The 26,833-nt window shown below is 42.4% G+C and overlaps 1 protein-coding gene and 1 non-coding gene across 2 annotated transcripts in view; both read left to right on the top strand.

The window, feature by feature from the left end:
* The window catches only part of PANX1 (pannexin 1), a 903,960-nt gene that overhangs the window by 209,706 nt on the left and 667,421 nt on the right, over positions 1-26,833 (top strand). The window lies entirely within an intron of this gene.
* Positions 22,314-22,386, top strand: TRNAF-GAA. The gene has a single exon. It is a non-coding gene; the product is annotated as a tRNA-Phe (tRNA).

Here is a 26,833-nt window from a genome sequence, read left to right as displayed (position 1 = left end):
TTTACCAATGTACCACCATATGAACTGGCGTGTTTGTAAGAATATACTATTAAAAAATACATACACAAGACAACAATCACACAGTATCAAAACTGTCAAAACAATAACAATATATGTATGGATATAAATACAAATATAAAGTGCAAAGTGCATAACAAGAACATCACATAAATCTCAAATGTAACAGAATAAGTTGTGCTTCATGAGGTACAAACAGTGATGGTAAACTTCCTTGTTAAAAATTAATAGTGCAACTGAATGTGAATACCTAAATATAAGTACTACTGACTTGATCATATATAAAATATAGAATATAAAAACAACAATTAGGTATACATTAAAATATATAAATATGTTAAAATAAATATTCCTAAAATTATTTTAAACCAATCTTTGAAAAATATAGAAAGTTTATCTCCTTTTAGGATTGTTTGCTAAAAGCTTCAATGCAGGTTTTATAGAGAGGTGATGGGTTTTATAGAGAGGTGATCGTTCATCCCCATATGGCCACATGCATCCAACCTCAGCTGCCATATTAATTCTCTGTATTCCAACAGAGATTCCCAATCACCTCCCCTATCACCCTTCTTGACCTCTTCTAGGACCCAAAACTTAATATTAGCATTCTCACATGTGGTAGTGTGTCTAAACAGGGCATCATTGTCATTCCTCTTATTTATGTCCCTCATATGCTCATAAATGCGTTTTCTTATAAGAATAAATTAATACTTAGAGGTCTGCTTCCCTCAAAATCTGCATCCACATCATCTGGGGTTCAAACCCCCAAGAAACCTAATAAAAAAGACTCTAGGAAGCATTCTCCAGACCCAACCACTTCCTCAACTCCGGATTCTGAACTGTCTTTAGAATTACAATCCAACCCCTTCAAATCCGGAGACCAGAACAGAAAGAAATCTCCTCAGATCTGATAGTCACTGTTTGCTCTGGATCCAGTTTCCTCTAGACCACCTTCCCCATTCTTGGAGCAGTCTCTGAGGCCTCATCACTCGAGACCCTCGTCGACAGCATCTTCGGCTCTTTCTTCCAAAAGTTGTACTAAAGCTGATGGGGACAGGATGATGAGGAAGTTCTTCTCGATGCAAATTCAAATGGGGGTTCTTCCGGCTCCAACCCCATTGGGTCTGGAGACCAGTATTAGTACTTCCCCCCTTGTTGGCTCCTTCTCCAATCCCACAACAAGTTTTGGAGTTGTTGGATCTAAAGATTCTGGAGTTGTTCACATCGGATGTGAAGATACTAGTATTTATGACTCCAGTGGCATCAGTGAGTGGACCTGCGCCAAGCACTTCATAGCCGGATGACTTTCAGAACCAGCCTCGGTGCCGGATCTGAGGTGCTGCAGTCAACTCATAAGCTGTTGGAGCTGTCTCTTTCCCTTGGAGCCTCAGTGCTAGATAGCTCGGCTCCACTCCCTCTTCGAATAATTTGCCTTCGGGGTGAAGAAAGCTTATGGTCCATAAGCATGTCTTCCCAGTGCCATTGGTGTCTTTTTCTCCTAGGCATTCTGCATTTGAAGTAGTGGCGAAAGCCTTCTCTGTTCCTAAAGTTGTCCTGCTTTGGCTTTGACTACCCTAGCCCATTTGTCTCTACATCTAGAGCCTCAACCAGCTGTACCACTGAGACGGCCAGCCCAAGTTAGTCACCAGGATACCCAGCAGGGTATACTAATTTCTTCTGACACTTATACGGAGCATCCTACAGAAAAAGTTTCCAGAAAGAAAAAGTGCAAAAGGAGGTACCTGGAGTCTCCTCAATAGTCTGACACAGATGATACCGACTTTGATGAAAGGGGAAGGGTCCCCAAGGTCACCACCTGACAACGTCTCATTTGGAGACAGTCTGGAACTCCTAAAGAAAGGGGTGGTTGATCTCCTGACAACATTCCTGGAGGCTTTTCAAGCTGGCCTGTCTACCTCCTAGGTGACTCCACCCCTGGTGAGCTCATTGATTTGGTCTCTTGACAGGTGTAGAAGGAACGTGATACCATTGAACCTATGCCCAAGAGACCCCATAGGATCCTGGCACCACATAAAGATTGAGTCTTTTGGAGCAAGGGAGTACTGGTTGATGCCATGATCGTAGTGGCAGCCACAAAAAAAGAACTAGCAGAACAAAGTTCTTCTGTCCACCCCCTAACAGGGAGTCTAAGGCTCTGGACAGATTTGAGAAATGTGTTTATGCATCAGCAACCTTTGGTGTTTGGTCACTAAACTATTTGGAACACTTCACAAGACTCCAGAGGGATTTGATTAAGGAAATTACCAAATTCCTTGCAAGGACCATATCCTTCGAGGAAAAGAGTACTGTCACCTCGCAGTTGGCTACCCTTCAATCCATATCCAGTTAGTTCATGAGGCTTATCTCCCATGCAGCAGAAGGTACCTCACGGGCAGCAGGTTCAGGCATTTCCATCTGATGGCATGCCTGGATGTGCTTGTTTGACTTTGCGGAGCCCTTCAAAGCTGCCTTCATCAGTGCTCCCTTTAATGGAAGTTTCCTATTCGGCCCCAAATTTAAAGACACACTTTCCAGGTGTGAGCAGGAAGGTAAAACCCCTTTTGCAGTGGGCATATATTTTTCGACCACTCAATGGATCTTCTCTAGAAACTAATGTGATGGATGAAAACTGTGGTTCAGGAAGTCTCAGGGTCCTTTCCAAGATCCATGTGGATATAGTTCCCCTAGGAGCAGGGGGGATCTCTAATAGAAGACACTGAACAAGAGGAAGAGGTGGTCTGCAGAGCCAAGTATTTAGAGATGCCTTCTCTGAGAGGTCCTGTCAGTGCTCCTGAAAGAAGTCCCGACTGTCCATTTCTAGAGGCAGTCATGGGTCATTTATTCCTGCACCAGAGAGGCTGGATAGAGATTACAAAAATTCATGGGTGCAGAGGATTATTTCCAGAGGTTATATAATGCCCTTTTCCCTACCACCCCCTTTAAGAGTAAACAAAATTCATAATGTTCCACCCAGTCAGAGGGAAACAGCAACACTAGAAATAAACAGGCTGCTAGAAAAAACAGCCATCCAAGAAGTCCCACTAGACTAGAGAGAGTATGGAACTTACTCAAGATTCTTTTTAGTGCGAAAGAAAACAAGGGACTGGAGACCAGTTTTGGATGTCAGCAATCTGAGCAAGTCAGTTCAGTACATAAAGTTCTGGATGATCATGATTCAGACCATTCTACCTTTTCTGCACAAGGACGACAGGGTGTGCTCAGTAGATGTTCAAGATGTGTACTATCATTTCAAAATGAACAGATGATCCATGAGATATCTACGCTTTTGGCTGGGAGCCAGCTATTACCATTTCAGAGCATTGCCCTTTGGTCTCACCACAAACACCCCCCCCCCAGGTGTTCACCAAGTGCATGGCAGTAGTAGCAGCTCACTTTATGTGAGGCTACAGGGATTCCAGATGTTTCCATATTTGGATGACTGGCTCATAACTGCTCCGACAAGCCATTCCCTGATCAAAGCATGAGATCATGTACTTCAGTTATGCTCTCATCTGGGAATTACCATCAGTTACAAGAAATCTCAACTTGAACCAACTCAAACATTGGAGTTCATCAGAGTCTTGGTAAGTACATTATCTATAACAGCCTCTTTCCCTATGTCAAGGATTCAAACCATTTGATTTCAGGTCAAAAAGATCATTCAAAGTTCCTCTCTTTCATTCCGACTGATCTTTCAAGTTGTAGGATCAATGTCTGCTGCAGTCGTTTTGGTACCTCTAGCAAGATACCATATGAGAATCCTTCTGTGGACCCTAGTGACCCAATGGTCTGATGTTCTTCGTGTTTCACTGTTGCAGTCATTACATTTGGGTTATCTGCTTGCAGTAGCCCTCATTCGGCCTGATTAACAAAGTCTCAGGTCTTACTTTGGTTGCTGTCTCTTCTTCCGTGATGTCAGGTTGTCAGGGGTATAAGACATGCAGCCGACATCATTACATCAGTCTTTCTTGCCATGCGGTGCCCGAAGTAGAAGCAGTTCTCAAGTGCCAGTCGGCTGACTCCTGAAATTTTCGTTTTTGGCTTCAGAACCGAAGTCTTCAACTAAAAGCTAAGTACCCCGTTGGGGAAACTTTTTCTTGCTCTAAACCTATGTCAGTAAAAGTAAATAATTGCATTTCTTGTGGAAAGCAAGTACCGCATAAAGATTTTCATTTGTACTGTATTCCTTGCCTAGGCCCTGACCACGACATACCTCGCTGTCGGTTTTGTGCCTTACTTAAACCACAAAATATCCATCGTTGATATATTTGCACATCTAAATATTTTGCTGCTCAGTTCAATTATCCTGATATGTCTTCGGTAAACCATCCAACTACCGACATTCTGAAAAAACGCAAAGATAAAGACAGAGACAGGCTGCCCAGTTCACCGGTACTCAGTGAACCGCTTTCGCAGCCCCTGATACCCGCTACTTCGGATTCGCAGGCCTCTACTGAGAACCATTCAGAGTCTGGTATGCTGCAAGATGCTTCAACTGTGGAACCTGTGGATGTCTCTACCTTGGGTGGGTCCGCAGCCGCTGTGCAGGCATCGGCTTCTGAGGGTGTATTCAGGCCTGACTTGCATATTAAACCAACGCCATGTTCTTCTTCAAGGCCTAAAACTCAAACCATGCCTAGAAAACTGATGCCCAGACCGCATGGTCAGGCCTCTATGCCTAAAAAACAAATGATAAGAATGACTGAAGACCTTATTACTTTAATCAGGGAAAGCCAACCTTCCTCCTCTAAGAGACCCAGGACTGAGTTTGCTTATGATAATTCTGACCAAGATTCTGAAATTTCTGTTTCCTCTGTTGACCAGGATTTACCCTAATCTACCTATGAGGATTCTGATGCTGATGACTCTATTCCCTTTGCCCCCCCCCCCCCCCCCCCAGAGGATTTCTCTTTTGGTGAAACCTTGCATACTCTCAGGGAGCTTTTTCGTTGGGAAAGTCAGGATTTCTCTGACACCAAAAAGGGGCTTAGGGATTTCTTACTCCTGCCGCAGCACAGGCCTTTAGCTATACCTCCTGTACTGGACATTGTTGATGATTCCTTTTTGGAATCTAGCATGGCCCCTGATTCTTTACCTCCTGCTTGCAGGAAACCTGATACATATTACAGGGTTCCTGACTCTCACAAGTTCCTTTTCAAAAACCCTACTGCGGATCCTGAAACCGTTTCACAGGGACCCAAGGGCATTAAAGCTACTACTGCCAAAAATCCTACCCCCCCTCTGATAGAGACTCCAGGGCTCTGGATAGATGAGGTAAGAAGGTATACACTTCTGCAACTTTGGCCATTAGGGCCTTGAATTGCCAGTTTCATGTGTTAAAGTATCAGCTGCATGTTATTGGATTGCTTAAACAGAAAATGATGTTGATTCCTGATTGTGCTGAAAATAAGGATGTACAGGATTTAATTCATTCTGCTGAACAAGTTGTTAAACATACATTGCAATGAGGTTTTGATTCACTAGAGGCATCTTACAGTGCTGCGGTAACTGAGTCTGTACTTAGAAGGCATGCTTGGCTTATGGAGCAATCCTTGCCAGATCATGTTAAAGCGAAATTACGGGATGCTCCCTTAAATTAGGACTGCCTGTTTGGCAACAAGGCAGAAGAAGTTCTTAAAAAGATGGAGGAAAAAGCTAAATCTATGCAAACTGTTAAAGATTTTTTACAAGTACAACCTCCAAGATTTAGTAGGCATTGGCCTTCCAAGAACTGGTCCTTTCCTGTCTCTTCCCGACCTTCTCAGTCCAAACCCAGATCCAGCAGAGCACCCAGGCTTCAGTCCAAGGGGATGCACAGGGCTAAGCAGTGGGGGGCCTTCACTTCCAAATCTGGGAGTAATAAAGCTCCCCCTATGGTAAACTGTCTCAATGACTTCTTTTTAAAACTTCCAAGCACTTCTCAACTGACTGCCCCTTTGGGGGGAAAGATTGCACTTCATGCAAAGAACTGGGACTCATTGCCCAGGGCATATGGGTTTTAAATATAGTGTCCCAAGGATACAGATTTCACTTCCACACGTTACCAACTCCGAGCGGTTGGCCGGTTCTACCTCCAAATTAGTGGGCAGAGGCCCAAAAGCAACTACTCTCTCTCTTAAGCATAGGGGCTATTCATTTGGTACCAGAAGAGGAAAAGGGACAAGGTTTCTACTCGAGATTTTTCCTGTTACCCAGAAAAGACAATTCATGGCATCCTATCCTGGACCTGCCTACTCTAAACACATTTTTGTTGATTCCAAAATTCAAGATGCTGACTCTTCATCAGTTGCTTCCTATGCTAAGCAAAGATGTCTGGTTGGCAACACTAAATTTAAAGGAAGCATACCTGCACATCCCAATCAGGGAATCTTGCAGAAGATACCTACGCTTCAAAGCAGGCTACACTCACTATCAGTTCTCTTCACTGCTCTTTGACTTATCTACTGCACCCAGGGTATTCACAAAGTGCCTAGCTCCAGTCATTGCATTTTGCAGGCAAAGAAATATTCAAATATACCCATACCTGGACGTGGTGGTGCTGCGGTAGCGTTGTCGCCTCACAGTAAGATGTTGTCCTGTTCGATTCTCAGCTAGAGCATCTTCTGTGTGGAGACATGCATGAATGGGCATACCTTCGTTGAAGGTTGTGCATCAGGGCTGGCAACTTGGTATGTAAAAATCTACTGCCAATCATTAGCGGACCGGAGTTCCGCTGTGGCAACCCCTAACTGGGAAAAGCCGAAAGACACAACAACAACCCATACCTGGACGATTGTCTAATTCAGACAGAAAACCAGAACATACTTTTGAAACATCTGTTTTTTGTACAAAGGGTGCTAACTTGTCTGGGGTACACCATAAACGAAAATAAATCACACCTGGTACCCTGTCAACAAATTATATTCGTGGGAGCAAGCTTGAATGCAACTTCCCAGATGGCTTTCCTCACGCCAGAGAAACTAATTCACTTGACAACCTACTTCAAACAAGTGGCCACAAAAACCCTGCTATATGCAAGGCAAATACTACAAGTCTTGGGGTTCATGGCCTCCTGCATTCTTCTAATTCCATATGCAAGACTGCATATGAGGAAACTACAGTGGTACCTAAAAATCCTATGGTGACAACATTCTCAGGATCTACAAGCAATGATTCCTATCATTCCTTGTCTACGCCTAGAGTTCCTTTGGTGGGCAGAGGCCTGCCACCAAAACAAGGGACTACCATTCACACTACCCCCTGCCGCCCAAACCCTAACAACAGACACATCAGGCTATGCATGGGGGGGGGGGGGGCGCACCTGGCAGGGAAGTGCATTCAGGGCAAATGGAACCCAATTCAAATGCACCTTCACATCAGCCATAAAGTAATGTTAGCTGTACAGAATGCTCTGACAGGCTTCAAGGACCACATTCTTCCAGGACAATTAATGGTAAAGACGGACAACACCACTGTTATGTAGTACATAAACAAGCAGGGGGGTGCACATTCTTACCCCCTCTGCAGAATAGCCATGGCATTGTGGAACACAGCCTTGAGCTACCAAGTGCATCTGCAAGCTCAATTCCTGCCAGGAAAACTAAATACACTGACAGATGGACTAAGCAGAAACCTCATGGACCCACACTAGTGGAAACTGGAACCAAGGATTTTCAACGTGTTGACAAGCAAATGGGGAGCCCAGATAAAGACCTGTTTGCCTCCCCTAGAACTATCAATTGGAAATATTTTGCGCAAGGACTCCCCACAGACAAGCTTGGAAAGTGGATGCTGTGTCCTTCAGCTGGAAAAACCTATCAGTTTATGCCTTTCCTCCTCTGCCTCTGCTCTCCAAAGTACTACTAAAGGTCAAAGAAGACGAACCAAGGATGATTTTGATTGCACCATCCTGGCCACGCCAACACTGGTACCCCTCCTGAGCAGTGTGTCACTGTTGGCCCCATGGCACCTGCCTCAGACTCCTACTCTGCTGTCTCAGCAGGAGAACCAGATTCTACACTTTCAGCTTCAAACACTGTACCTAGCAGCTTGGCTAATTACCTAAGTTCTCCTTTACCATCCCTCAGTAAACCAGTGATGGATGTCACTTTAGAGGCAAGGAGGCCTAGTACTTGAAAATCTTTTGCCGAAAAATGGAAAAGATTATGTGCCTGGAACCACTCTCAAGGGATGAGCACAGCAGTGCCCAATGTACCTCAGATTTTACAATACTTAACTGAGATGCTTCACAAGGGCTTGTCTTTTTCCTCAATAAAAATTCACGCCTCAGCCATTTCAGCTCATTATAACACAGAACCTCCCCTCTGCTCTCATCCAGTGTTCAAGTTGTTCCTCAGTGGGGCCAAATATTTAAGACCACCTAGGAGAGCTCCAACTCCAGCCTGGGACCTTAACTTTGTATTGGAGAAACTCACCCTTCCTCCTTTCGAGCCAGCTGCTACTGCAGATTTAAAATTCTATTCTGGGAAAACTGCTTCCCTTTTAGCCATCACTTCAACAAGAAGGCATTGCCTTTGGTCTCACCACAAACACTCGGTGTTCACCAAGTGCATGGCAGCAGTAGTAGCTCACTTTATGTGAGGCTACAGGGATTCCAGATGTTTCCATATTTGGATGACTGGCTCATAATTGCTCCGACAAGCCATTCCCTGATCAAAGCATGAGATCATGTACTTCAGTTATGCTCTCATCTGGGAATTACCATCACTTACAAGAAATCTCAACTTGAACCAACTCAAACATTGGAGTTAATCAGAGTCTTGGTAAGTACATTATCTATAACAGCCTCTTTCCCTATGTCAAGGATTCAAGCCATTTGATTTCAGGTCAAAAAGATCATTCAAAATTCCTCTCTTTCATTCCGACTGATCTTTCAAGTTGTAGGATCAATGTCTGCTGCAGTCGTTTTGGTACCTCTAGCAAGATACCATATGAGAATCCTTCTGTGGACCCTAGTGACCCAATGGTCCGATGTTCTTCGTGTTTCACTGTTGCACTCATTACATTTGGGTTATCTGCTTGCAGTAGCCCTCAGTCGGCCTGATTAACAAAGTCTCAGGTCCTACGTTGGTTGCTGTCTCTTCTTCCGTGATGTCAGGTTGTCAGGGGTATAAGACATGCAGCCGACGTCATTACATCAGTCTTTCTTGCCATGCGGTGCCTGAAGTAGAAGCAGTTCTCAAGCGCCGGTCGGCTGACTCCTGAAATTTTCGTTTTTGGCTTCAGAACCGAAGTCTTCAACTAAAAGCTAAGTACCCCGTTGGGGAAACTTTTTCTTGCTCTAAACCTATGTCAGTAAAAGTAAATAATTGCATTTCTTGTGGAAAGCAAGTACCGCATAAAGATTTTCATTTGTACTGTATTCCTTGCTTAGGCCCTGACCACGACATACCTCGCTGTCGGTTTTGTGCCTTACTTAAACCACAAAATATCCATCGTTGATATATTTGCACATCTAAATATTTTGCTGCTCAGTTCAATTATCCTGATATGTCTTCGGTAAACCATCCGACTACCGACATTCTGAAAAAACGCAAAGATAAAGACAGAGACAGGCCGCCCACTTCACCGGTACTCAGTGAGGCGCTTTCGCAGCCCCTGATACCCACTACTTCAGATTCGCAGGCCTCTACTGAGAACCATTCAGAGTCTGGTATGCCGCAAGATGCTTCAACTGTGGAACCTGTGGATGTCTCTGCCTTGGGTGGGTCCGCAGCCGCTGTGCAGGCATCGGCTTCTGAGGGTGTATTCAGGCCTGACTTGCATATTAAACCAACGCCATGTTCTTCTTCAAGGCCTAAAACTCAAACCATGCCTAGAAAACTGATGCCCAGACCACATGGTCAGGCCTCTATGCCTAAAAAACAAATGATAAGAATGACTGAAGACCTTACTACTTTAATCAGGGGAAGCCAACCTTCCTCCTCTAAGAGACCCAGGACTGAGTTTGCTTATGATACTTCTGACCAAGATTCTGAAATTTCTGTTTCCTCTGTTGACTAGGATTTACCCTAATCTACCTATGAGGATTCTGATGCTGAGGACTCTATTCCCTCTGCTCCCCCCCCCCCCCAGAGGATTTCTCTTTTGGTGAAACCTTGAATACTCTCAGGGAGCTTTTTCGTTGGGAAAGTCAGGATTTCTCTGACTCCAAAAAGGGGCTCAGGGATTTCTTACTCCTGCCGCAGCACAGGCCTTTAGCTATACCTCCTGTACTGGACATTGTTGATGATTCCTTTTTGGAATCTAGCATGGCCCCTGACTCTTTACCTCCTGCTTCCAGGAAACCTGATACATGTTACAGGGTTCCTGACTCTCACAAGTTCCTTTTCAAAAACCCTATTGCGGATCCTGAAATCGTTTCGCAGGGACCCAAGGGCATTAGAGCTACTACTGCCAAAAATCCTACCCCCTCTGATAGAGACTCCAGGGCTCTGGATAGATGGGGTAAGAAGGTATACACTTCTGCAACTTTGGCCATTAGGGCCTTGAATTGCCAGTTTCATGTGTTAAAGTATCAGCTGCATGTTATTGGATTGCTTAAACAGAAAATTATGTTGATTCCTGATTGTGCTGAAAATAAGGATTTACAGGATTTAATTCATTCTGCTGAACAAGTTGTTAAACATACATTGCAATGAGGTTTTGATTCACTAGAGGCATCTTACAGTGCTGCGGTAACTGAGTCTGTACTTAAAGGCATGCTTGGCGTATGGAGCAATCCTTGCCAGATCATGTTAAAGCGAAATTACGGGATGCTCCCTTAAATTAGGACTTCCTGTTTGGCAACAAGGCAGAAGATGTTCTTAAAAAGATGGAGGAAAAAGCTAAATCTATGCAAACCGTTAAAGATTTTTTACAAGTACAACCTCCAAGATTTAGTAGGCATTGACCTTCTAAGAACTGGTCCTTTCTTGTCTCTTCCAGACCTTCTCAGTCCAAACCCAGATCCAGCAGAGCACCCAGGCTTCAGTCCCAGGGGATGCACAGGGCTAAGCAGTGGGGGGCCTTCACTTCCAAATCTGGGAGTAATAAAACTCCCCCTATGGTAAACTGTCTCAACGACTTCTTTTTAAAACTTCCAAGCACTTCTCAAAATCTTTTGCTGAAAAATGGAAAAGATTCTGTGCCTGGAACCACTCTCAAGGGATGAGCACAGCAGTGCCCAATGTACCTCAGATTTTACAATACTTAACTGAGATGCTTCACAAGGGCCTGTCTTTTTCCTCAATAAAAATTCACGCCTCAGCCATTTCAGCTTATTATAACACAGAACCTCCCCTCTGCTCTCATCCAGTGCTCAAGTTGTTCCTCAGTGGGGCCAAATATTTAAGACCACCTAGGAGAGCTCCAACTCCAGCCTGGGACCTTAACTTTGTATTGGAGAAGCTCACCCTTCCTCCTTTTGAGCCAGCTGCTACTGCAGATTTAAAATTCTATTCTGGGAAAACTGCTTCCCTTTTAGCCATCACTTCAACAAGAAGGGTGTCTGAATTACAGGCCCTTATGGCAGTGGAGCCTTTCATTATCTTTCATGCGGACAGGGTGTCCCTCAGGACCAATCCCTCTTTCATGCCAAAGGTGATATCCAGTGTGGCCTTAATCAGTCCATTCATTTGCCAACCTTCTTTCCTAATGCACAGAACAAAGGGGAATGGATACTGCACTCCTTAGATGTGCACAGACAACTTAGATTCTACTTGGACAGGTCTAAACTTCAAAGGAAATCTGAACAACTGCTGGTGGCATTTGCTGCAGGGACAGAGGGGAAGGCTATTTCAAAGCAAACCATCTTCAAATGGATAGGCCATTGCGTTCATTTCTGCTATAAGCACCACGGAAAACCTATCTCACAGGAGATCAGACCCCACTCATCCAGGGCTGCATCTACCTCTTCAGCCTTTCTCAGAGGTGTTCCTACCAGGGACATCCTAGAAGCTGCTACCTGGAGTTCTGTACATACTTTCACCAAGCGTTACCATTTGCCAATCTTCTCTAAATCCAGAACTGGCTTTGCCACTGCAGTTTTGCAGGGCATTATAGCTGGTCCTAATGCTATCTAAATTCCTCCTCCCATCCTTAGCTTTGGGAATCTACCCAAATGTAATGACTGCAACAGTGAAACATGAAGAACATAGTACAGTTGTGTACACTTACCATAAATGTAAATGTTCGAGTGTATTTACTGTTGCAGTCCTGGTTACCCTCCCTCCAGCCCCTGACTTCTTTTGGCTATACCTCTTCTCTCCTTTTCAATACTTAAAAGCTTTTTGGTGTATTTGCTTTTTTGTTTGAGGTATAACCTTGTATATTTATAGATTTAATTGCTTCCCTTTAGGAGGGCACCTGACATCTGGGGCAAGAAAAACTGATGTAATGACGTCGGCTACATGCTTTATACCCCTGACGACGTGATGTCACGGAAGAAGAGACAGCAACCGACGTAGGACCCAAAACTTTGTTAATCAGGCCGACTGAGGGCTACTGCAAGCAGATAGCCCAAATGTAATGACTGCAACAGTGCATACACTTGACCATCTACATTTATGGTAAGTATACCGAACTGTACATCTGATATTGTTAATCCTCGTTCATTCCTTATGCATGGGTATCGGTTCCGACCTTGGAACTGAGCCGGCCATTTTCCAAGCTTGCGTCAGCTTCAAACTCTCGAGCTAAACTCTTACCCACAATCCCCCTCTCCCTGTTACCTCAGATTTTGTTTGCCATGTTGCTATTCAGTAGTGTAAAGCTGCTTCTCTTGAGCTAAGTACAGTTATTTGTTGTTTAATAGTCATTTGCATTGCTTTTCTGTCAGAAAAGTTTCTATTTCATTGTCTTTTACCCTATTGCATCTAGCAACCACAGCGACCATATTTTCTTCAGGTTTTTCTTCTCTTTCTCTACCTTTTTACAGCGAGGTATTCTCCCCTTACCATCATTGGTAATCTTTCCCTTTCCCTCATACCTTCAGGTATTCTTTTGTACCATTGCTGGTACCCTTTTCTGTTACCTAATTTTGCTATCATGGCAGACAAGAAAGGTAGTCCGGGGTTTAAACGACATTCTGATTGTGGACACAAACTACCTACTTCTGATGCACACTCTTTGTGCTTTAATTGTTTGGGGGCGTCCCACTTATCTGTTGACCCACCCTGTACTATCTGTGAAAACTTTTCTAATAGAACTTTGTTGGAAAGGAAAAGCAAGCTGTTGCTGAAGGGACTTCTTAAATCTCCATTTTCAGAGGCTATTTCTGAGTTGGAGGCCTGATCCCCTCCTAGAGCCCATAAGAAAATCTTGGATGTTCCTACCAAGGCTAAATCTTTGCCTTCATCCCCGGCTGGATACTCCCGCCAACCAAAACCTAAAAAGGCTAAAGTTTCGGCTCTGAGCTCACTCAGTCAGCCCCAGTGCTTTCGGTACCTAGACCTTCAGCACAGAGGCCTTCATTCCATTAGTGATCTTGGCTCCGTCTTCTCCTGCAGCCTTCACTATATTGGCACCGAGGGGCTCCTTGGTTCAGACTATTACTACTGTATCGGCACCGACCGTTCAGTCAGCGCAGACCTTGACCATGTCGGCTCTGACATCTTACTCGGAACCGACGCCTTTATTGTTGACTCCAGTTTTTTCGGTTCCAGCTTCAGTACCGACAACCACTTCGGCACCGATCCCTGTGTCGGTGTAGACCATGACCTCGGCATCGATGACTTCTTCAGTGCAGACACCCGTAGTCCAGTCTCTCTCGGCACCGTTGTTCTCGGTGCGGACTGGCGAAATGGGCACCAAGCTTGCCTCTTCTGTGGGCAGGCCTGTTTCTTCCTCAGTCTCCGTGATGTCCAATAGAAGCCTTTTCAAACACGATGTGTTGCATCTTGTGGATCAGGTGCTCTTGGCCAGAGATATCCCACCCCCCCAGGAACTATCTTTCCTTGGGAAGTGATCACCCATCTCTAAAGACCCCTTCTTATTCTCCTCCTTTATTGTCTTTGAAGTCCATGGATATAGCACAGTCTTCCCCTTCTGCGGTTCCCTTTATAGATTTCACTAAGGAACCGCAGTTACCTTCATGGCAGGAAAGTTTTGCTATGACCCAGGATGTCAGTTGTGACATGCATAGTTTGCTGCTCCACAGCCATCCAGGGACTTCGGGACGGCAGGCTGAGCCACTTAGGGAAGGGGTGATCCCTGTCCTAGACATTCACTCCTCTTCAGGTGGACCAGCCTTCCAACTGATGGAGAAGGCTTTCCCTGCTGCTGGCGATACTGGACTGTCTATCCCTCCGTCCTCCTCTGGTACACTGGTTTCACAAGTCGCACCAAGCGGACACCGGGTGCAAGGGCCTCAGGGCATATTCCCACAGGAAACCCCTTTTCCGCTGTCTTCCCCAGCTTCTCCCGCTGAGGAAGTCCACCGGAAAAGTTTGTGTAAGAGGAAGCACATGGACTCCACAAAGGAGTCCCTCACTGAAGACACAGATTTTGATGACGGGGAAGGATCCCCTCGGTCACCCTCTGAGGTATCCTTTGGTGATATCCTCGAAGTCCTGAAACAGAGAGGTGACTGTCCTTCATGACTGGCCCACCTTTATGCCTTTCCCTCATTACCCTTAATTCCTACATTTCTTCAGAAAGCATATTGATTGAAGACCACAGTAATCCTCATTGCCCCTTACTGGTCTCGTCAAATTTCGTTTCCTTTTCTTTGGCCTCATCTCCTTCACCCTTCATGGACTCTGGATCTATCTCCAAACCTGTCTCACCTGACAGACATGATTCATCCAGACATTTCAGGCCAGAAATTGACCATATTATTTCTCCAGTTCCATTGATCGCTAGACATCCCAGCCTGTCTTTCACTGTCCATCGCATTCTTTTATCATCCCATAAAGCTTTCACTAGAAATGGAAAGAATTGCCATTTGGGTGCAACAAAACAATTTAGATCCCTTTTCAGCTCCTATTCCTACAGTTCTGGAATTTTAGCTTCAGTTTTCAATGATGGAGCAAGCTCTTTTTTTTTTTTTTTTTTTTTTTTTTTGTAGAAGTACAGTTAGCTGCCATTTCCATCTGGAGTAAATAACTCATCTCTGGCATCCTGCAAACTTCGCAGACCCTTTCTAAGAGGAACTTTTCTACTTAGACTTCCAGTTAAAGAACTTACTCTACCTTGGGGTTTGAACATAGTTTTACAAATTTTAACTTAACCTCCATTTGAACCTTCAGCTAAAAGTCAGCTAAAATTTCTAACCTCGAAAATTGTTTTTTTAATAGCTATAACCTCTGCCGTAAGAGTATCAGAATTACAGGGTTTGTCTTCTAAACCTCCTTATTTTATTTTTCCTAAAGAAAGGGTATCTTTACGAAGTAATCCTTCCTTTCTTCCTGTGGTTTCAGAGTCCAGTATTAATCAAACTGTAAACCTTCCAGTCTTCTTTCCAAATTTTTCAAGTAAAGGAGCATATATGATGTTCATCGTGTTACACTGCTGCAGTCATTACACTTGGGTTATCCTGCCGTCAGGCGGTTCCCCAGTCGGCCTGAGTTCCAAAGTCTTGGTCCGGCATCGGTTGCTGTCGCCTCCTCCCTGACGTCAGTGTGACAGGGGTATATAAGATGCAGCCGACACCATTTTCATCAGTCTTTCTTGCCGCGCGGTGCCCGAAGCAAAAGCAGTTCGCAGGTGCCGGTCGGCCGACTCCTGAGATTTTCTTTCCGAATCCAGAACCGAAGTCTTTTACAAAGCTAAGTACCCCATTGGGGAAAAATTTTCTTGCCTCAGACCGATGCCAGTAAAAGTGAATAACTGTATTTCTTGTGGGAAGCAAATACCTCATAAGGATTTCCATTCTTATTGTATCCCATGCCTAGGCCCAGACCATGATGTCACTGGTTGTCGGTTTTGTGCTAGGTTTAACAAGCGCACTATTAAACATTGGTTTGATTTTGCCCGACATTATTTTGGCAGAAAATTTAATTACACCATGCCTTCGGAACTTCCGACGACCGGAATTCATAAAAAGCGCAAAGACAAGGACAGGCATCCGAGGCCCAAAACTGATGACGAAGCCTTTTCTAGGCCAGTCGCCGGTTCTCCGGTTTTCAGCGAGGCACCTTCGCAGCCCCCGACGACCGCTTCTGCAGAACCACAGGCCGCCTCCGACTCCCACGTGGAGATGGCTGGGCCTTCGGACGCACAAGTTTTTCAGCCTAACGAAACCGACCCTGCAGAGGGATCTGGAGTAGCTGAGCAACCCGCAGCTTCAGAGTGTGTCTTCAGACCTACTCAGTTAAGCATTAAACCCTCTTCTAAGTCTAAGCCTCCTTTAAAAACAAAGAAACACATACAGCATTCTCCAGGACAGGCCTCCATGCCTAAGAAACAAATGCTCAAAATGGCCAAAGACCTAATCACTCTGATCAGGGGGTCCCATCCCCCATCTGATAAAAGGCCTAGACAGGATGCAGACTATGACTCACCCGACCAGGTGTCCATTTCCTCAGACCTAGGATATGCTTTACCCCCTTATGAGGATTCTGATGCTGAGGAATCAATTCCATCCTCATGTCCTCAGCAAAGTGCTAAGGGCTTGTTCCCTTACCAAAAGGTCTGCCAGCCCTTCAAAAGTGGTGACCTGACATCCACTCACCCAGCTATGAAAATAAGTGCTCAGTTCAGCAACATATTCACATACATTTTCATCTGCCTTGTGTCTATGCTCACAAAACTTTTTCCTATACATTTCAGGTATTAGCTTAAAACATTCCAACAAGTGTCTTTTTGCAGCAGTATAATCAAAACAGTCAGTGTCATGCATTTTTGCTAAAGAAGTTACAGCTTTACCATGGAGTAAGTGGGTCAGGAACCATACCCAGAGACCATGGTCAACTTCATAATGTTTACATACCTGCTCAAAAATATGAATGAAGCTATCAAAATTATCCCCCTCTTTAAAATGTGGAAGAAATTTACTGACCTTTTGTGCTTCTGGGGTCCGGTTACTCCCTGCCCTATTACCTCCATGACTCTGGCGAAGAGTCAGCATTTCCCTCTCATGCCTCCTCTGCCATTCATTTTCCTCAGCTTATATTCTCCTCATTTTCTTAGCTGCTTCTAGTTCCATACGCAATGTTGTCACATATTTTGCAGTTCCACATTTTACAGTATTCTTTTACACTCAAGAAAACATGCCTGTATTTTACATTTATTTATAAATGCCAGAATTATATATCAAATTCTATTTGACTAGGCTAGCAGCCTTTCGCCCATCTCTCTCCAGTCGTCACAACTCCTAAGTACCTTTAAGTTTACGTCTTGTGCTAGGGAAGTCTTATCAAGTTTGTTTTCCTCGATTTCATTGTGTAATTGTGGCATCCATATTATACAAGAAAATGTCACTTTGAAAGGGTTTATAATTAACAAATGAAAATCAAGAAATTGTTGCTTTCTGCATATGTACAGTTACATCTCATCACTTTCCAATGTGCATGTAGTATGGTGATTATGCTAAAAAAATCACAAAGTTACAAAGTGGTTTAACACTGCTATAGCACAAGACCCGACCTTAACAACGTTTAGAGTGATGATTAACAATAGTTAATCATTCCCTATGTACTGTTAAGGCCGAGTTTGCACTAAAAGCAGACAGCACTGACTAGTAAACACCAGCAGCAGGAAAAAATGCTTAGTTTCAACTCCTGTTTCTATCTGCTGTCTGCTAAACTATACAGGCCATTTTGAATTAAACTTCACAGGGAATACATAAGGACATCAACCATTCCTCCACTTGGCTTGTTTTTTTTTTTTGTTACATATTACTTTTGATTAATTTGTTGTACACAGAGAAGATAAATCTCCATGCTCTGCAAAGAATTTTGATTAGATCTCTGGTCAAAGGTACATGTTATGTTTTCTTGACATGGATGCCAATATTCACCTTTGCAGTTTCACTCGAGGCGAATTTCTTGGTGTCCATGTTTCGAGCATATAATAAGTAAATTATGGTCAGCAACATAGTCATAATTCTGTATATATTCAAACTCTTTAGTACATACATGGACTACGTCTTTTTTTTCTGTGTGTGTATCAAAACATACTAAGTGCTTTTATCTTGAAAATCTGGACTGTAGTAATCCTTTTCTGTGCCAACATCTTTGTATTAAAGTGCATGGTATCAGTATAGCTGACAGTGGAAAAAGACATTCAGATGCATACAGTGTTTATACCTTTCATGCTCTGAGAACCCACTTCCCATTCACTTTTAATCAGTGCCATTTACTTTAACAGAAACACTGTCAGTCAGTTATATTATACAGTTTAAAGGAGTTAAAAGAATAAAATAAAAGATATGCATAGATTAGTTTCCCACTGCAGTAGAGACTTTACAAAAACCATGCATGGCATAAATACTTTGCATAAAGATCTTGATTTCATTAGAGCTGTCAGAAGAGGAATATGTATGTTAAAGTTATATAGGTCAGAAGAACATAGCCAATTTGGTATGGGAGGGGCTTTGTCTGATATAGAATGAGGTAGGTTTGTGTGTGATATGCAATACAAGAATATACAAAAAAGGTGTATTACTAAAATATAGTACTGTTCCTTAGCTTTGTTGGTTTGGATTCTAGTAGTCCACATTAACTGTTGATAGTCTTGCAGCATAGAATTATGTATATACATGTATATATATTTTTTACATTCTTTCCGGGACTTGTTCCGATCCCTTGTTAAACATTACAAGTGCTGATAGAATAGCTCCAGATTGTAACTGTTCTTGGGAATCCTCTGCTAACAAAGAAAATGCTGATGTTTGTGATGTATACAGTGTACATTTTCTCAACATGTGATTGTGAGGGACTTACCTTCTGACTTGCTTGACTTGGAAATTTATTCAGATTTAACTGATGAACATACGTATTTTGAAATTATAAACTTGTCCAATTATGAATTAAGGGACTCTCCAACAAGTATATTATTTTTGGGATTTAAACTTTTATTTGTATTTTTTATTTTTATTTTACATTTGTTGACCAGATTAGTCTAACTGGATATATGTCCATTTTCAGTAGAGGCCCGGGGAGAAAAGCTCCAAGCATGAACAGTGACAACGTTAACAATGTAAAAAGACATGAAAAATCACAATACAGAGGTAGCACTGGCCAAAAGAACAATTATAATAATAAAATTATAAACTATAACAATTTTAGTAAAAATTATACTAAACAATTATACAAAACACACTAGAAGGTATGAGCAAGACTCAGTTAAGAGAGAAAGAACTTATATTTTATCCTCATATTACGAAGAAAGGAGTAGTAACTAGATTTGGAGATGTAGGTTAGAGGAGTAGGGATAGGGGTAAGAGCAGGAAGGGGAAAAAGATATCAGTCTGGGTTAGCACATGGACAAAGCCAATAATTTTTCAGATGTTCTTTAAGATGTTTTTTAAATAGAGAAGTAGAAGCAAGGGTTGATAATTCTGAAGGAAGCTGATTCCAGTTTTTCCCTGCAGTATTTGAGAAAAGTGAATCACTGGCTTTGTTGTTAGCTTTAATTGAGGAAACTAGAAGCTTATTAGCAGAGCGTAGTGAAGCTAGATTTTTTATATGGTGTAATTAGATTAGTGAGGATAGGGGTGTTGTTAGGGTGGTATAGGATCTTTTGAGTAATAAGTAATTGTTGACAGAGTATATGGTTTTGCAATTCTAGCCATTCAAGTTGTTTGAGGTTGAGGCAGTGGTGAGTTTTAAAGGGGGAGCATGTGATGAATCTATGCTATTATAACAGGTGGAGAGTTTAGAGAGGTTGTTTTTGGATAGGTTAGTATATATAACAGAGGCATAGAAAAGGGTGGAAATGAGGTGGGTCTGGACAATACTTTTCCTTGCAGAAGGGGTAAGGAAGGGTTTAATTCTATAGAGGGTACCAAGTCTTTTGTTAACAGACTTTATGGTGGAGTTGATGTGGTCATCATAGCTGAGACGATTATCAATTGTTACACCTAGTAGGCGGGTTGTAGTATCTGGGGTTATGTTGGTACCATTGCTAGAGGTTACAGAGAAGAATGGATTAGGTGATTTATGAGTTGGAGTAAAAAGCAGTAGTTTTGTTTTTTTGGGATTTAGGAGGAGGCAGTGTTGCATAAACCAGTTTTCAACATTCTGAAAAACAGTTTGGGTGAGGGAGTGGAGAGAGGCTATATTCTTGGCTGTACAGATTAAGGTGGAGTCGTCTGCATATTTAATGCAGGTGGCTTGAGGTATGTTCATGTGTAGATTGTTAATAAATAAGGAAAAGAGTAGGGGACCTAAGGTAGAGCCCTTGGGGTACTCCAATATTTACTGGGAGTAGTGAAGACAGATTGTTATGCCAAAGTACTGCTTGCTGTCTATTTTCCAGATAAGACCTAAACCATTGTATAGCTTGAGGATCGAGAGAATGGGCCTTTAGTTTGTCTAGAAGTAAGTTATGGTTAACCATATCGAAGGCTTTTGACAGGTCAATAAATAGTGCAGAGGAAAAAAGAGTTATTGTTACGATTTTTATATAGAGTCGGTAAAGGATAAGAAGGCAGTCAATGTGCTATGGAATGGCCTAAAGCCATGTTGGCAGTTTGCTAGTAGGTTATTTTGTAGTAAGTGGTTAAGTAGTTGTTTGTGAATACATTTTTCCATTATCTTAGCTAACTTGTGCCTACAGATTTTCCTAAATGTCACAGTTCATTTACTGAGTTATATAACTTGATATACCAGCTTTATCGTAATATTTATTTTCACAACAGATTATTTTATGATGCTGATTTTAGTACTGATTCAGCAAAGTTTGACAGGTACTCCTCTAATGAAGATTTTTTTTTCACTTTGCTCAGGTGGTTGCTTTCATTACACAGGTTATGTCTGCCCATGAGACTATTACAAAGCTGCATCACGAAGAATCTAATGCATGTACTTTCTTATCTGGAAGAAGTTTCAGTCCAGACCTTTTCTTAGAGACCTACCATTTTGTGAATTTATTAGGGCTAGAAGAAGTTGCAGCTTTTGGAATGACTTGAAAGAATCTAAGAATTTAAACTTTTCTTAGGAGAGTTTATAAATTGGAGAGTATACTTTAAGCTTGTTAGAAGGCTTGTGATGTAAATAGGACAGATTTAATGAATTCAGATAAGCGTAGGACATATTTTGTAATAAATGATATATAGACTAATGTCGTTTATCTAGTTACTCAATGCGATGCATGTTTTTTTAGAATTAATTGAAGTTGTGAATGACTTCTGGCCAATAGTGCTGCTAGGTAATTAGCTGGAAAGTATTTTTATATATAAAAAAATCATGTTTGTTGTAGTAGAAGAATGAGTAGGGTTACCACTTGTCCCTCTTTGTGAGGTACAGTCCCTCTTTGGGCAGTTGTGTCCTGCTGAAAAAACTGAAAAATGGCAATTGTCCTGAGATGTTAGGACAAAAAATATATCCCAAGTTTTCTTTAATACTTGCATAAATCAGTTATCTTGTATTTGAAACACCTAAATGCTATAAGAAGTAGCATAAGTAACTTAAATACTACATGAATAAACTTTTATTTTGGCAAAAAAAGTGAAGTTCTGTCCTGTGCATTGGCTGTGGGTATGTTATGTACTACAAAATTTCACATTTCTGCAAAAAATGTCACACTTTGGGTATATGAAAATGTGGCAACTCTAAGAATGAGTATACAGGATTTTGTGGTATATTGTGGTACATAGTCATTTGCAACACCAAATAACTAATTTTACTGATAGTAATTTAAGAATAAAGAATAAAGGGGGCAGCATTTGTAATGGTTGTAGTATGTTCCGCAGTGGAATCTGGTTCCACAAAGCTCCTTGATAATGGTAGTGGTAATGGAAATTTCACATTTCTGCAAAAAATGTCACACTTTGGGCATATGAAAATGTGGCAACTCTAAGAATGAGTATACAGGATTTTGTGGTACATTGTGGTACATAGTCATTTGCAACACCAAATAACTAATTTTACTGATAGTAATTTAAGAATAAAGGGGGCAGCATTTGTAATGGTTGTAGTATGTTCCGCAATGGAATCTGGTTCCACAAAGCTCCTTGATAATGGTAGAGTAAATCTGTGTGATTTCAATTGTTGTGATAGTATTATTGTAGCTTATGTCATGGAAAGTCCATGTAATAAAGCATATTTTAGTGAAACAAAAAAGGACATTTTCAGTGAGATTAGATGAATGCTATATAAATAAATAAGTAAATATATATATAAACAATGGTTTAAAAAAAATCTTTTGATTGAGCTGAAATAGCTCAGTTTGAAGAGCGTTAGACTGAAGATCTAAAGGTCTCTGGTTCAATCCTGGGTTTCAGCATGGGACCCTTTTGAAATTTCAACCCATCAGTAAGGGCTTTGTCAATTCATATGTTTGCTGTTGGACATGCTACACTTAAAGAAATCCCAGTCTCTCCGAGCCACATGCTCCAGGGACCTAAACCTTGTCACCACAATAAACAGAACATGCTGGAGGGATAGATTCCTGTCCCAGAGACTTTCCATGCCCTGGAACAGACTACCCATTCATGCCAAACAAAGCTCCTCATTAGCTCTCTTTAAGAAAAATCTTGTCAATTGGATGGGAAATAGGAAATTCACCCCGGGGATCACTTCTGTGGCTGTGCTTGACAGGGGCACAGGAAAATAATTTTCTTGGGTGGCGAAAGCCAGGGAACTTTTTTGGCTGGGCTTATATAAGCAACCAGAAGTTCGCTGGAAACTCCAAATAAGGGCTCGCAACACAAACAGTTGCAGTTCTGGTTGTTTATTCGTGGTATTTTGGTTCACTTTCTTCTCTTTTTTGACTAGGCTTATATAGGGCTGAGGGCTAAGAATTTTAAGTGTCCTTTAGTAGAATATTTTCACAACTGTCATATCTCAGAATATAATGGAATTAGAGCAGGAATTGTGTATTAACTATCCACATCATTAAAGGATATACAGTAATATTAAACATGTTTTAAGATGCAAGGAAAATTGTTATATATATTATAATATAATCATGTGAGGCGTGAAATCCATGCTATAAATCAGATAATAAAAGGGTCTCCACAGCAGAACTCCAGTCTGCTATTGATTGGTGGTGGATTTTTACGGTGCCGAGTTGCCAGCCCGATGACCAGCCTTCAAGGAAGGCAAACCCATTCACGCACGCACCTACCTGCATGTCTTTAGACATTCTCCCCAATGCTATAAATCAGATAATGTGGGGGGTAAATAGGGAATTGGGGGTTGAAGGGGGAGTAAAGTGGGCAACACCTCCCACTAATGAGAACCAGTCAGCCCGATTAAGCCCAATACTCCAACCAAAGAACAATGTACACAAGATACGTTTTGAGCAAAGTTGTTACACAAGGAAAATAAGTAAGACAGATAAAATTAATTGAAATTATGTATTTCTACTATTAGGAGACTGATGTAAGGAGAGGGACTGCAGAGAAAAAAACATGCACTGAATAGCTCCATATGTAACTACTAGGCTGTCAGCCTGCAGAGTATTACAAGCCTAGCCAATAATCAGAAGTCAGAATCAAACCCTGTGTCTTGTGTCTATGAGGTAAAGACCATAACCGTTATGTCAAACCCTGACACTCATGTCTTGGCAATAACACTTGCTTCAGTAACGCAATGAAACACAAAGCCATAGCCTATTACCTTATGAAAGCTGTATATAGTAGCAGTACTGAAAGTGTAAGCTTGCACAAAGTCTGTGGAAAAAATAAAAATAAGAGTGCACTAGCCAGTCTCCATGCAGCCCCACACAAAGACAAGCAGTGACAGAAGCACAGCAAAACATCAAAAGAAACAGTAACTTACATATAAGAGCAACATAGCAAACACCATCCCATCCCAGCATTCACATTCACAGGATGTGGAACAGTTAAGACATGCTGATCATGTCAACAGTACCTTCCGTCAATACTGCCTATTAGCTTCTGTGTGTATGGGGGTGTTAGGGGGATTGTTATACATGGCTACCACAAGTATCTATCCCTTCACCAAGACTGACTAAGAAAGATAGATTTAGTTAAATTTGCAGTTCAGTTTGTGTGTGTGTGTGTGTGTGTGTGTGTGTGTGTGTGTGTGTGTGGGGGGGTGCTTTAGGACTACTAAAAATGTTGCTCCTTAACAGTGGCTGAGTTAAGAAATGGTATCTTCACTTTGGGAGGGGTGCCGTGTGGGGTTGCCACAAATATCTTTCCCTTTGCAGTGGGTGTGTAAAATGGGCTACCTTCAGTTAATGTAATATTTCAGTTGGGGGGGAGTTGCAGGGTTACCATGACTATCTCTTCCTTCACAGAGACTGTGTAAAGAGGGATTCCTTGGGTTCTAGTCTTGTATCACCAGTTTATGTGTTGCTGATGATTCAGAACTCTGTTCTTGAATTGTAAAAAATAATTCCTTGGGTTCTAGTCTTGTGCCACCAGTTTGTGTTGCTGATGTTTCAGAGCTCTGTTCTTGAATTGTAAAAAGGGATTCCTTGGGTTCTAGTTTTGTGCCACCAGTTTGTGTTGCCAGTGTTTCAGAACTCTATTCTTGAATTGTAAAAATGGATGTCGTTCTATTTATATGCTGCTGTACTCATGACATCAGGGAGTTTACCTCTGGTGAACTCGTACATTTGGCCTTAAACAAAAGTTAAATGCTACCGCTAGGGTGTGCGTGATGCCTCGCGCCTCTCTTGGATGTTGGTCAGAAATGGATATCGGTTATATAGTGGACGTCAGCACACATGTCTCCAGAACTTCTGTGCCTCCTGTGTGACTGCCAGCTCCAGTCGTTGCATTGCCAGTAGAAGCATTTTCTTCATCTGACTGCAGATAACTACCCCTTAGGGGTTTTCTATTTTGTTACTTGCTACTGTTTTGGGTTACATGTCAGGTAGGAAGGGCAAGTATAGGTATAGAAGGCAGGGTCATGGGTTCGAGACCCATGTTGGGCAGCTGTACTTTGTTTTGTCCCCAAGGCCCTCAGAAGCCGTCTTTCATCTTTAAAAGATACCTTGCAAATCAGAGACTCAAACGTCTAGCATCTAGGATGGACCCAACGTTGGAACATTCGGAAAAGCCCCCAGTCAAGAAGGTCAAAAAGAGTAGGCCCGAACAGACTGGTGTGCTCTCCATTCCAGCAGTCACTTTGGAGGCTATTAAAGGCCCGGAGTCTGGGCCAGAGTCCTTGGAGCTACTTTCAGCAGAAGGCCTGGAGGAAATCTGTCCTTTGCCTGAGGTCATGCCATGGAGGGAATCTCAGGCGTCTGATTTGGTCGCTGAGGGGGAACCTAGGCTCGTTATATCCAAGGGTCCACGTGGCGTCTCCCAAATCGTGGTACATGAGGGCATAGTCTCTGATGTACTGGAGTGCCGGCCAGTGTCCATCCCTCCTACCCTCCACCATATTTCTGAATCCTCTCCCCCTTACACCCATAAGAAGAGGAAACAGAAAATTAAACATGTTTCTCAGCCTCTGCTGCCTCACCTGTCGAACAGCCACTGGATTGGCAGGCCTTTACCCAAGGCCTGCTCAATGCCTTTCTGCCCTTGTGTCAGGGCCCGACATCTACACTGGCCCCTACACCCTCTACCCCTAAGGGGCCTGCTCTGGATGTCTCTTCAGAAAAAGAGGATTCATCTGATGATGAACCCCTCACCTACTCTTCTCAGATCAGGGATATGCTTCACCACAGGAGGAGTTCAGCAGCACTGACTCCCCTGGTGAGGACCTCACCTTTGGTGAGACCATCACCAAAATGCTAAACTTTTTCAAATGTGACAGCAGTCAAGTCACAAAGATCCAAAAGAGAAACTTTGAACTTCTTCAGCTGGAGTCTCCCAGCCCTTTTGTGATGCCCCCAGTGCACCCTGCTTTTCTGGATGCCTTGGGCTATAGTCTTGTGCCACCAGTTTATGTGTTGCTGATGTTTCAGAACTCTATTCCTGAATTCACTGATCTAAGTTCTTTGCTGTTTCCTTCTACTTCCTTTTTCTCCTGTTTGCCCCTGCTTTCCTTCTATGTTCTGTCTCTGACCATCCTCTGTTGTACTGATACACTGTACGTACACACTCCTGGAAATGGTCATCACTGCTATATCACTACATCTGTAATGATTCTGCAGCAGCATTCATGAGTTATATCTTCTTAATTGTTATAGATGCCCAGTGTAAATGGCTAGAGCTCATTTGCATGAATCAGCCACCTCTGGAAAGACAACTGTAGTCTTGCAAAAATTATACACAATGAGTAGGTGCCCTGTCAGAAGTTCAGAACTGTACAATGTGGATCCCAAAACTGCAAAAAGTTAAGTGTGAGTCTGTATGGATAACATTGAATTGTGAAACTTGCTGTTACACATTAGAAGTGTTTTTTTTTTTTGGGGGGGGGCTTTCTGCAAACTCTGACATTCTCACTGTGTATATGTATATATATATATATATATATATATATATATATATATATATATATATATATATATATATATATATATATATATATATATCTATCTACACACATATATATATGTATATACTTCTATTCCCATGTTGCAGTATTCTGCAAATGGGTATATCCCTTCAATCTCGCGTATGTACGGCCAGTATTCAAAAGCTTTCAGTCCCTCTGTGGTGCGTCAGACTTCAGGCACGGAGGAGGATACGTGGGCCATAAAGATGATGTTGGCACACACCAGCCCTCAGAACTTTTCAGTCGCCATTCGTATGCCAAGTGTTCTTGCTACTGCTGATGTCGCGATCATTTTTCAGATAAGTACC

This window comes from Protopterus annectens, chromosome 5.part0, assembly GCF_019279795.1.
Source record: "Protopterus annectens isolate FY-2018-M chromosome 5.part0, PAN1.0, whole genome shotgun sequence".
NCBI lineage: Eukaryota > Metazoa > Chordata > Ceratodontiformes > Protopteridae > Protopterus > Protopterus annectens.
The sequence above is the reverse complement of the archived record's forward strand: the minus strand, read 5'-3'. Positions and strand labels throughout refer to the sequence as shown.